An 11,871-nucleotide genomic window follows, 5' to 3' on the forward strand; every position below is an offset into this window, starting at 1 on the left:
TAAGGGCTGCTGGGGTACCAAGAAGCCAGCTCTACCGTGTATTTCACAGAACCAAGATTTATTTTTTCTCTTTTGCTTTAGAGTAGGCTCCATGCCTATTGTGGGCCTCAAACTCAGGACCCTAAAGTCAAAAGTCATATGTTCCTCTGACTGAGCCAGCCAGGCACCCCCGGAACCAAGGTTTTTGGAATGACATAGACCAGGAAGGAAAAAAAATGCTGTGGGAAGATGACTTCTTGAGCTTGTTACTCCTCCAGGGTATGAAGAAGGCATTCTGATAGATGTGGTGCTAAGAAAATGCGCTGGGAGAAGGAATAGAAGGAGTTTGCTTACTACTAGCAGTCAGCAAGCGCAAAATAAAAATTGCAGGAGTATGTGGTCAAATGATTCAATTAGAATCAATTCATCAAATATTTATGAAGACCCAGTGGTGTTAGGCATAGTGTTTGGCACAGTTGATAATACAAAAATGAGCAGGGCAGGGTCTCTGCTCTCAAACCTGAAATCCAGAAGAAGACCCTAGAAAAAGTCTATAAGTAACTAAGAAACAGGGCAGGCTCTAATATATGTCAAGTAACTAAGAAACAGGGCAGGCTCTAATATATGTCTTAAAGATAAAAATTAATGGCATGGGATTTTCAAGGGAAGGAGAAATCTGCTTGAGAGAATCAGGAAATGCTTAAGGAAGCAGATGGCATTTGGACAATGGATAAATGGATAACAAGATTTTTTTTTCATTCAAGACACATTTATTGAGTGCCTACTGTTAGCAGATGCTGAGCTAGGCATTGGACATTGAGAAATAAAGCATGATTCTTGCTTTTATAAAAAGCATTCTATTTTGAGATATTTAAAATAATGATCCTTCCATTCCCTTAAATCATGTTGCCTCTGGCTTCTCATTTAATGGCTTTTCATTTTTGAAAGAAGTCAAGGATTTATTTTTTAATTGGTGATACATACACACATTTTTTTTTAAATTCCAAAAGAATAATCCTTAATGGTGAGAAATTCTAAACTTTCCCTGTAAGATCAGGTACAATGCTTGGATGTCCCCTGTCACCACTCCTTTTCAACACTGTAATGGGAAGTTCTAGCCAATGCAACAAGATAAGAAAAGGAAACAAAAGGTATGTACATGGGAAGGAAGAAATAAAATGGCCTCTGTTCACAAATAACAAGATTGTCTATTAAAAAATCTAAAAGAGTGTCATTTGGCTGGCTCAGTAGGAAGAGCATGTGACTTTTGATCTTGGTGTCATGAGTTCAAACCCCACATTGGGTGTAAAGATGACTTAAATAAATAAATAAAAACTCTAAAGAAAAAAAAAGAAAATATGGAAGAAACAGCAAAACAACTCTTGAACCTAATAAGCAATTATAGCAAGATTGTAGGAGACAAAGTTAATGCACAAAAATCAACTGCTTTCCTATATACCAGCAATGAACAAATAGAATTTGAACTTAAAAGCAAAATATCATTTATTTACATTGCCACCCACCAAAATTTAAATACTTAGTTATAAATCTAACAGAATACATACAAGATCTATATGAAGAAAACTACAAAACTCTATTGAATAAAATCAAAGAAAAGCTAAATAAATGGAGAGATGCTCCATATTCATGGATGGGAAATCTCAGTGTTGTCAAGATACCCGTTCTTTTGAACTTGACCTACAGAGTCAATGCAATCCCAATCAAAATCCTAGCAAGTTAGGGTCACCTGGCTGGCTCAGTCAGTAGAGCATGTGATTCTCGATCTCAGAGTTGTGAGCACTCCATGTTGAGGATGGAGTTTACTTAAAAATCCCAATAAATATTTATGAGTAAATAAAGTTGAAATGGAGAAGCAAAAGACCCAGAATGGCCAACACAATATTGAAGAAGAACAAAATTGGAGGATGGATTCTACCCAACTTCAAGACTTACTATTAAACTACAGTATCAAGACAAGATAGGGTCAGTGGAAAAACAGATTAATAGACCAGTGAAATAGAAGGGAGAGCTAAGAATAGACCCACATAAATATAGTCAACTGATCTTTGACAAAGAGCAAAGGCAATACAATAGAGCAAAGATAGTCTTTTCAACAAATGGTGCTGAACAACTAGACATCCACATGTGAAGGGGAAAAAAGAGAGAATCTAGACACAGAGCTTCTACTCCTCACAAAATTAGCTCAAAATAGATTCCAGATCTAAATATGAAACACAAAACCATAAAACAGCTAGAAGGGGCACCTGGGTGGCTCAGTGGGTTAAGCATCTGCCTTTGGCTCAGGTCATGATCCCAGGGTGCTGGGATCGAGCTCCACATCAGGCTCTCTCCTCAGTAGGTAGCCTGCTTCTCCCTCTCTATCTGCCTGCCTCTCTGTCTACTTCTGCCTACTTGTGATTTCTCTCTCTGTCAAATAAATAAATAAATAATCTTTAAAAAAAAAAAAAAGCTAGAAAACAATACGAGAGAAAATCTAGATCACCTTGGGTGTGGAGGTGACTTTTTGAAACAACACCAAAAACACAATTCATAAAATAAAAGTTAACAAACTAGACTCATTAAAATTAAAATTTTTTGCTATGCAAAAGACACTGTTGAGAGCATGAGAAGAGAAGACACAGACTGGCAGAAAACATTTGCAAAAGGCACATCTGATAAGGGACTCTTACGCAAAATTTCCAAAGAACACTTACAACTCAACAATAAAAAAAATAAAAAATTTAAACACACACACGCACAAGCACACGCACACGCACACAAACAACACAATTAAAAACTGAGCCAAAGAGGGGTGCCTGGGTGGCTCAGTTGGTTAAGCAACTGCCTTAGGCTCAGGTCATGATCTTGGAGCTCCCGGATCAAGTCCTGCATCAGGCTCCCTGCTTGGCAGGGTGTCTGCTTCTCCCTCTGACCCTCCCTCTTCTCATGCTCTCTCTCTCTCTTTCAAATAATAAATAAAATCTTTGAAAAAAAAAATTGAGCCAAAGACCTTAAGAGATACCTCATCAAAGAAGACATACAGATGGCAAATAAGCATTTGGAAAGATGCCCCATGTTATATGTCATTGGAGAAATGCAAATTAAAAGCAATGAGATTAACAAGGAGATGCCATTATTCAACTATTAGAAGGGCCAAAGTCTGGAACGCTGACAGAAGATGTGGAACAGGAACTCTCATACACCACTGGTGGAATGCAAACTGTACAGCTACTCTGGAAGATAATTTGGCAGTTTCCTATAAAACTAAACATACTCTTACCACACAATCCAGCAATTGCACTCCTTGAATTTACCCAAAGGAGTTGTACATTGATGTCCACACAAAAATTCATGTATGAATGTTTATAGCATCCTTATTCATAATTGCCAGAACTTGGTAGCAACCAAGATGTTCCTTAGCAGGAAAGTGGATAAACTGTGGCCCAACCAGACACATATCCATATTATTATGGAATAATATTTGCACAAAAAAAGAAATAAGGTGGAACCTTATTACTAAGAGGAAGGAGCCAATCTGGAAAGGCTACATACCATATCAGTCCAGCTGTATGGGACATTCTGACATTCTGGAAAAGGTAGAACTATGGAAACAATAAAAAGCACCTGGGTAGCTCAGTGGGTTGAGCATCTGCCTTCAGCTCAGGTCATGATCCCAGGAGTCTGGGATGGATCCCTGAACCGGGCTCCCTGCTCAAATGGAGGCGGGCTTCTCCCTCCCCTCCCCCTACTGATGATCTCTCTCTCTCTCAAGTAAATAAAATTTTAAAATAAATAAATAAATAAAAATAAAGATGGATACATGTCATTATACATTTGTCCAAACTCAGAGAACATACAACACCAAGAATGAACCATGAGGTAAACTATGGACATGACACATGGTGTGGTTTGATCAATAGCAAAATGTTCTACTCTGGCAGGGGATGTGGAGAATGGGGAGGCCATGAATGTGTGGAGGCAAGAGGAATATAGAAATCTCTGTACTGTCCACTCGATTTTGCTGTGAACTGCTCTAAACACCCTCCCCACCAAAAACTAAAGAAGTCTTTTTTTTTTTTTTTTAATTTTGCAGAACAAAGGTCAAAGTAGAAAAGACAAAACTGTAGTGACCGAGAACAAATCAGTGGCTGCCAGGGGTTAGGGGTGGGAGTAGGACAGGAATGTAATGGAATAGCACAAAAGAGTTTTTGGGGGGCGCTGCAACTGTTCTATACGTTAATTACAGTGGTGGTTATACACATTTTCTATGGGCTTACAGTATAGTACTGTACCCCTAAAAGAAAAAAGTAAGTAAATTTTATAAAATAATAATTTTGAAAATTAAAGGAAAAGAATGTAATACGAAGGTGTACAGGGTGAAATGTAACTTCCTCCCACTCGTGACCCCCACCTCCAAATGACCGTCGCCCGAGGGCATCACTCCTGTATCCTTCCACAGATCTATGCATGTCACAAACAAAACTGTGTATGTCTATTTTGAAATACCTACAAAAAGTGGAATACTGGGGCACCTGGGTGGCTCAGTGGGTTAAGCCTCTGCTTTCAGCTCAGGTCATGATTTCAGGGTCCTGGGATTGAGCCCCGCATCGGGCTCTCTGCTCAGCAGGGAGCCTGCTTCCTCCTCTCTCTCTGCCTGCCTCCCTGCCTGCTTGTGATCTCTGTCAAAAAAAAAAAAAAGTAGAATACTATAAAGGCAGTTCTCCTTTTTTCATTTAATAGTAAATCTGGAAGAACTTCTTATCTCGATACATAGAGTTGCCTTATGTGGTGAATTAAAGATGGCCACAAAAGGGTGCCTGGGTGGCTCAGTGGGTTAAAGCCTCTGCCTTTGGCTCGGGTCATGATCTCAGGGTCCTGGGATTGAGCCCCACATAGGGCTCTCTGCTCAGTGGGGAGCCGGCTTCCCCCTGTCTCTCTGCCTGCCTCTGTGCCTACTTGTGATCTCTCTCTCTGTCAAATAAATAAATAAATAAAAACCTTTAAAAAGAAGTTTAAAAAAGAAGAGGCAAGGTAAAGATGATACCTCTGAATCTGAGAAACTCAAATCACATTGCCAAGGGGCCTGGGAGGAATGAAGACTTACGGCCGTGTTCTCATCAAGAACAAACGCAAACATCCATCAAATAGAGTCTAGTGAAAACAAACCAAAGAAACAGCCAGACAGTGAAATCTATGCAATCTTTTGAAAGAATAAGGCAACTCTATGTATCAAGATAAGAAGTTCTTCTAGATTTACTATTAAATGAAAAAAGGAGAACTGCCTTTATAGTATTCTACTTTTTTTTTTTTTTTTTTTTGGACAGACAGAGATCATAAGCAGGCAGAGAGAGGGGAGGAAGCAGGCTCCCAGCTGAGCAGAGAGCACGATGTGGGGCTCGATCCTAGGACCCTGGGATCACGACCTGAGCCAAAGGCAGAGGCTTTAACCCACTGAGCCACCCAGGCGCCCTTTTGTGGCCATCTTTAATTCACCACATAAGGCAACTCTATGTATCGAGATAAGAAGTTCTTCCAGATTTACTATTAAATGAAAAAAGACCTGCCGTGCACCCAGGCACCCCTACCCCACCTCTTGATCCTGGGCTTGATCTGTGGCCTCACTTAGGCCAGCTGACCACAGCAGAAATGACACTGTGGTAGTTTAAAGACCAGGGAGCCAGCCCATACGTATTTGAACTTATTCTTCTGGAACCCAGCTGTCACCATATGAACAAAACTGGGCCAGCCCGTTAGGTGGTGAGAGACAGAGGCCCAGTCATCCTTGGCACCCCAGCAGGCAGCCTGCCGCTGACCACAGTTGTTCAAGAGAACCCAGGTGACACTAAAGAATTACCCAGCTGATCCTTTGACCAAAGAGCAACAGTTAACGATTATGGAAAGCCACTGAGTTTGGAATGGTTTGTTACAAAGTGGTAGGTAATTGATAAATTTGTTGTTTCATGTTTTGTCCTTACAAACAATGCTGCAATTCATGTTCTTGCACGTAAAAGGTGCATGTAAAATGCACCTTTGCATGAGTGAGCTAGTATCTCTACAGAATATGTTCCCAGGAAGAAATACTGCTGAATCAAAAGGTATGGGCTATGGTGATAGATATTGTCAATTGTGTTTCATAGAACACAATTCCTACCAGTTTACACTCTCACCCACACACCGACATTATATTAGAGGGCCGATTTCTTTATACCTATTCTAAAACCAAAAGTCAAACTTCTGGATCTTTGCCAGTCCACACATGAGAAATAATATCTCAATGGACTTTGTGTTTTTTTAATTTTTTCCACAAGTGCCATTGAGTATCTTCTCATATTATTTAAAAAGCTACGTAAATGTCCTTTTCTGTGAATCTTCCGTGCGTTTCCTTTAACTTGCGTCTTGGTCTCTTGATGTATAGAATCTTGAGGAAACAGCCCTTTGTCTGTTGTTTATGATGTAAATATCTTTCTCTGTTTGCTGTTTATATCTTGGTGGGCGGGAGTGTAGGCTGCTAGAAAGTGTTAGCCTATCTGTAACTGTGTTTTTCAACCTTCTCTGTCTTCTGGACTTTGTATCATGCTTAGAATGATCTTTCCCATTAAATAACTATTGTAATGGACGGATAAAGAAAGGGGTAGGGAGAGGGGCCCAGGAAAAAGCACACATAGAAAAAAAGAAAATGTGGAAGTAACAATGAGGTACTATCAGGAATGGGACGGAAACATAATGCAGATGAGGAAGTACACCTGTGGAAGGTAAGACTGGAAAAGTAAATTGAATTACTACACCGTCAGAAGAAATAGGCTGTTGGGTGATGGACATTGGGGAGGGTATGTGCTATGGTGAGTGAAGTGTCTAAACCTGGCGATTCACAGATCTGTACCTCTGGGGCTAATAATATATTATATATGTTAATATAAAATTAAAAATTTAAAAAAAATTTTTTTAAAGAAGAAGAAGAAATAGGCTCATTAAAGGCCTGAGATGCCCACATGTCTGTGAATGGAATATAGGCCGTAAGAAGGGAATCTGCAGTTTAAGTCAAGAAGACAATGGTGTAGGACCCAGATGTGTAGGACTGCAAAAGAAGAACATACAGCTATTCAAAAGAAATGGATCTTTTTCTAAATCAAAGAACAGTTCACCGTTTTTGTGTGAAGAAAGGCTATACCTAGTTTGGAAATCCCAGATTGTGAGATAAGAGCAAAGTGACACAACTGATAGTAACTAAACAAACAAGTGATATGATTATAAGCTCAAGGAGAAAATAGACTCCAGGACTCTCTCCCAGACGGTGAGTGAGCAGTGGAAAACATAGTAGGGAGTTTGGAGGAATATATCTCAGAGTTTGGATTTTCTCCTTGAAAAGTCCCAACATGCATTCATTCTCTCACTTGGTTTTCATGGGTGGGACAACGTCTTCTCAAGCCCTCCTGGAAGATGTTCTTGACTCCCCTTGGAACATCCTCATGGAGCTGGTCTCTTACAGCTGGAAGAAACAGAAACTTAATTCTGACTACATCAAGTATTGAAAGGTTATTGAAAGTTTATAAGAGTCACGTAAGACAAATAAGATCTAAAAAAAAAAAAAAAAAAAAGTCAAGCAAGAGTTCATGGTCCTCCCCTGAAGATTTGTGTCAATCAATAATGAAACTCAGTTACTCCTCACATGCCTATTTCTCCCCGAGCATACATGATCCTCCTCTAGATACTGGCTGATTTCCTTGTCTTCTAAACAAGTACATATCAATTTTTGTAAAGATTTTATGTGTGATCAAAAAGAAAGTGTTCTTGGGGCACCTGGGTGGCTCAGTTGGTTGAGCAACTGCCTTATGCTCAGTTCATGGTCCTGGAGTCCCAGGATCGAGTCTTGCATCGGGCTCCCAGCTCTACAGGGAGTCTGCTTCTCCCTCTGACCTTCTCCCTTTTCATGCTCTCTCTCACTGTCTCTCTCGCAAATAAATGAGTGAAATCTTTAAAAAAAAAAAAAAAAGAAAAGAAAAGAAAGTGTTTTTTGTTAGGTACAGATCTCTATATATGTCCATGAGATCAAGCTTTAAAATTGTATTATCCAGCTACGGTGAGTGCTGTGAAGTGTGTAAACCTGGCGATTCCCAGACCTGTACCCCTAGGGATAAACATATATTATATGTTTATTAAAAAATAAAAAAATGAAAACAAAATTGTATTATCCAAATCTTCTATACTGTTACTAATTTCTTGGTCTGATTAATCTATGATCAAAAGAGACATGTAAAAAGCTACCACTACAATGACAAAGTAACAATTTTCTTAAGTCAGTCCATTTTTCTTTATATATTTTGAGGCTAGATTATTGATGCATACATGTTCAGAATTGCTATTTTCCCAAGGACTGGCACCTTACTGTTAAGTGTCTTCACCTTGATCATTTTTCTTCTTGCCTTCAGTCCCATTTTGTCAGTCATCAATCTAGCTCCACCATCCCTCCTTAGGTGGTATTATCCTTTACATTCAATTTTTCCTGCAGACTAATATTTTAGGTATGCTTAGTATGAAAATATCAGTGGATTTTGCTGTTCTCCCCTTAAAACAAACTGTTTTTTAATTGGCAAGCAAATCCAATTATGGTTAATATGATTATTGATATATTTAGATTTCTCTCTACCATGTTAATTATGTTTCTAATTCACTGAATTTTTTTCTCCATATCTATTTAATGTTCTTCCTCTTTTTTGCTCCATATCTATTTAATGTTCTTCCTCTCTACTGTTAGAGTATTGCATATTTCTACTTTTTGAGTGGTTCTCTAAAATTTGTAATGTGTCACAAGCTTGGGTTCTCCAGGAAATGTGGAGATGGAATTAGATACACAACAGGACGTGGGGGAAGTAGCACAGTGAAAAAGAAGAACAAGAAACAGAACTGGGCAAAGAAGAGTCTTCAGATAGTCAGGTATGTTCAACAAATCTCTACCAGGCCAAATGGAGCTGGGGAGCCCCAGAATGGGCAGAAACAGCCACACTCTTGTTCCACCACCTTAGCTCCTATCACTTTGCTCAGTCATTGGCCGGAGGCTGCTCTGAGAGTAGCATGAGTCTGGCTTGACAGCTGAGGTAGATCCTGAGAGGGCTAGGATGAAAGCTGTCAGTTATCCTAGCAGCTGGGCAGCAAGTCTTTTCCAGAAGGAAATGTTAGGCTATACATTTCCATGTCTGCCTTTGCATGTATCTTTGCCTTCCTTGATACCTCTAGCCCCTTCATAAATAACATTAGGGTTTTAGAATCTTAACACCAGTAATTTCCACCTACCTTTTATGTAAGTGTCCAGTAATTATCCTTTATTACACCCTCCAAATGAATCACTATTTTTTTTTTAAGATTTTATTTATTTGACAGACAGAGATCACATGTAGGCAGAAAGGCAGGCAGAGAGACAGGAGGAAGCAGGCTCCCTGCTGAGCAGAGAGCCGGATGTGGGGCTCAATCCCAGGATCCTGAGACCATGACCTGAGCCAAAGGCAGAGCCCAACCCACTGAGCCACCCAGGTGCCCCCAGATGAATCACTATTATTATTTATATTGTCAATGCTTGTTTAGATTTTTTTGTACAAATTTAATAATGTCTTTGTCCATCACTTTTTCTTTGTGCACATTCTTTCTTCCTTCCTTTTTGATTTTACTCTTCTTGAGGTACATCAAATTCTTTCAATGAGAGTGTATTAGTGTCTCTCGGTCTTTGTTCTGAAAATATTCTTATTTTGCCCTCATTCCTAAATGATAGTTGAGCCAGGTATAGAAATTTTTACCAGCATTCTGAAATTTCACTGCATGATTTGCAGGCTTCTGTATTACTATTGTGAAATCTGGTAACAGTCTAATTGTTCTTTTGTAGATTGTGCTGGTTGCTTTTAGATACTTCCTTTTAGTCTCCAAAGTTCTGCATTTTTACCATAATGTGTCTTATTGTGGAGTTAGTTTAATTTATTCTGTCTAGAGCTCATGTGGTTTAAGAATCTATGATTCATGTCTCTCAACAACTCTGGAAAATTATCAGTCATTGACCCCCCCCCTTAAACATTGAGTCTCCTTCATTCTTTAATTTTTTTTTTCCTAGAAATTCTGTTCAATACATATTGAATTTTTTAGTCTATCTTCCACATCTTTTAACATCTTTTTAATATTTTATACCTTTTTCACACTGTGCAATGAATTCTGGATGATTTCTTCATCTCTAGCTTTCAATGTATTTATTCTTTTGTATAAATTTGCTGTTTCATATATTAGGTTTTAATTTCAGTAACTATATTTTTCATTTCATATGCCTACTATATTTTTGTCATATTTTGTCATATATCTTTTCTTCTTGCATTTTTTATTACTTTACTTATGTCTTTAATAATTTTAAGCACACATTTTCAAGAATTTGTATCTAATAATTATATTTTCCAAAATTCTTAGTCATGTCCACTGACACATGTTCATGATGGATTATTTCCTTGTGAGTTTTTAATTTTGAGCCCATATTCAGCAGACCTCCATCTGTGGAAGTCTTATAAAGCTTGGGATTGGGGTATGTCCTTTCAGTGGGATTTTGTGTTTACTTATACCAGTCTCCCTAGAGGTATCATCAGCCTTGGGCCACTTGAGCATCAATATCTTAACTTGAGGATTCCTGGACCACCCAGATAGTATAAATTAGAACCAAATTCAGGCAGGGTACAGACTGTGACTACAAATTCTCATAGGGTACTTTTTCCCATCCAGACCCAAGCCAAAGCAGACAAATGTCTTTTTTGGCTCCCTCTGATAATGAGTAGACATCTATTAGTAAAATAGATGTAAAATAGATGTCTACTCCATTATTTTACTAAATCCATTATTTTACTAAACCTGTAGCCCACTGTGTGATTTCTTTGCATTCTTTGAGGTTCAGATCCAACCTGGAGCCATTTCCAGGTCTGACAATAGGCCATCCTCCTTATGAGGAGGCTACCACAGTTCTTGATCATATACTTACCAGTCTGGTTTTCAGTTTGCTCTTCGGTTTTGGCTCTATGGATTTCTTTTACTTTTTTATAAGCTCAGTTATGTGTTTAAAAGGGTGTTTTGTAACAAAAGCATTCCCAAATCATACTAGTTCATGATATTGACAAATTAAATTCTAATCGTCCCCATTGTTTGCTTATTCTGATCATTTTTAAACTGTCAATACTTTTATTGTCTCTCTGGGCAATATGTCAGCCTCAGTTCCTCCTGCTAAATACCTACATCTCTACCATTCTTTATTCAAACCCCAGGAACCGGTCTTTGACTGAACCAACTCACCCTGTGTGGGCAGCACTCTTCACTCCAAGACTCCCACAGACCGACCATGGACTGCCCATGAACTGGTTGCTTCTGAGACAGGTCGAATCAGACACCACTGGAGGAGGAGTGGGGCCTCATGGGATAAAATACTATCGCTTTCTGCTGCCTCAAGGAGGATAATTTCCTTAGAAGGGCCTGTGGATACTGCAGGTACTGCCATGGACGTCTCTAACACACTTCCTTCCAGTACATCCAGAACAAGATACCACCATCACTGAGTAGGATTTTACCCATGAACAAATGAATAAATGGACAAATAGCTAGTTGCAGAGCTCATGGCCAATGGTGATGGATAATATAGGTTCAGCTCACAAGGCTGTCTCTAATGGGCTGCTGGTCAACATTTTTGTCAGCATTTTAGAAATAGAGATCAAAGGCAGTTTATAAATTCGATGCATGACACAAAGTTGAAAGAGACAGATAACACATTCCAGAAGCAAGGTTCAAATGGTTTCAACTGATTAGAATAAACAAGATTAAATTTAATAAGGATTAGGTAAAGCCCTGAAGTTAGGTCCAAAATACCAATTGTGAAGTGCAGGGTTG

The 11,871-nt window shown here is 38.9% G+C and overlaps 1 long non-coding RNA gene across 1 annotated transcript; it reads left to right on the top strand.

Moving 5' to 3' along the window:
• Nucleotides 1-6,449: 6,449 nt before the first annotated feature.
• On the top strand, nucleotides 6,450-11,603 carry LOC106006426. Its single transcript, XR_001180461.2, has 3 exons — nucleotides 6,450-6,731; nucleotides 8,789-8,910; nucleotides 11,256-11,603. It is a non-coding gene; the product is annotated as an uncharacterized LOC106006426 (long non-coding RNA).
• The last annotated feature ends 268 nt before the right edge of the window (nucleotides 11,604-11,871 follow it).

This window comes from Mustela putorius, unplaced genomic scaffold (genome assembly GCF_011764305.1).
Source record: "Mustela putorius furo isolate JIRA1106 unplaced genomic scaffold, ASM1176430v1.1 tig00003976_pilon_pilon_pilon, whole genome shotgun sequence".
NCBI lineage: Eukaryota > Metazoa > Chordata > Mammalia > Carnivora > Mustelidae > Mustela > Mustela putorius.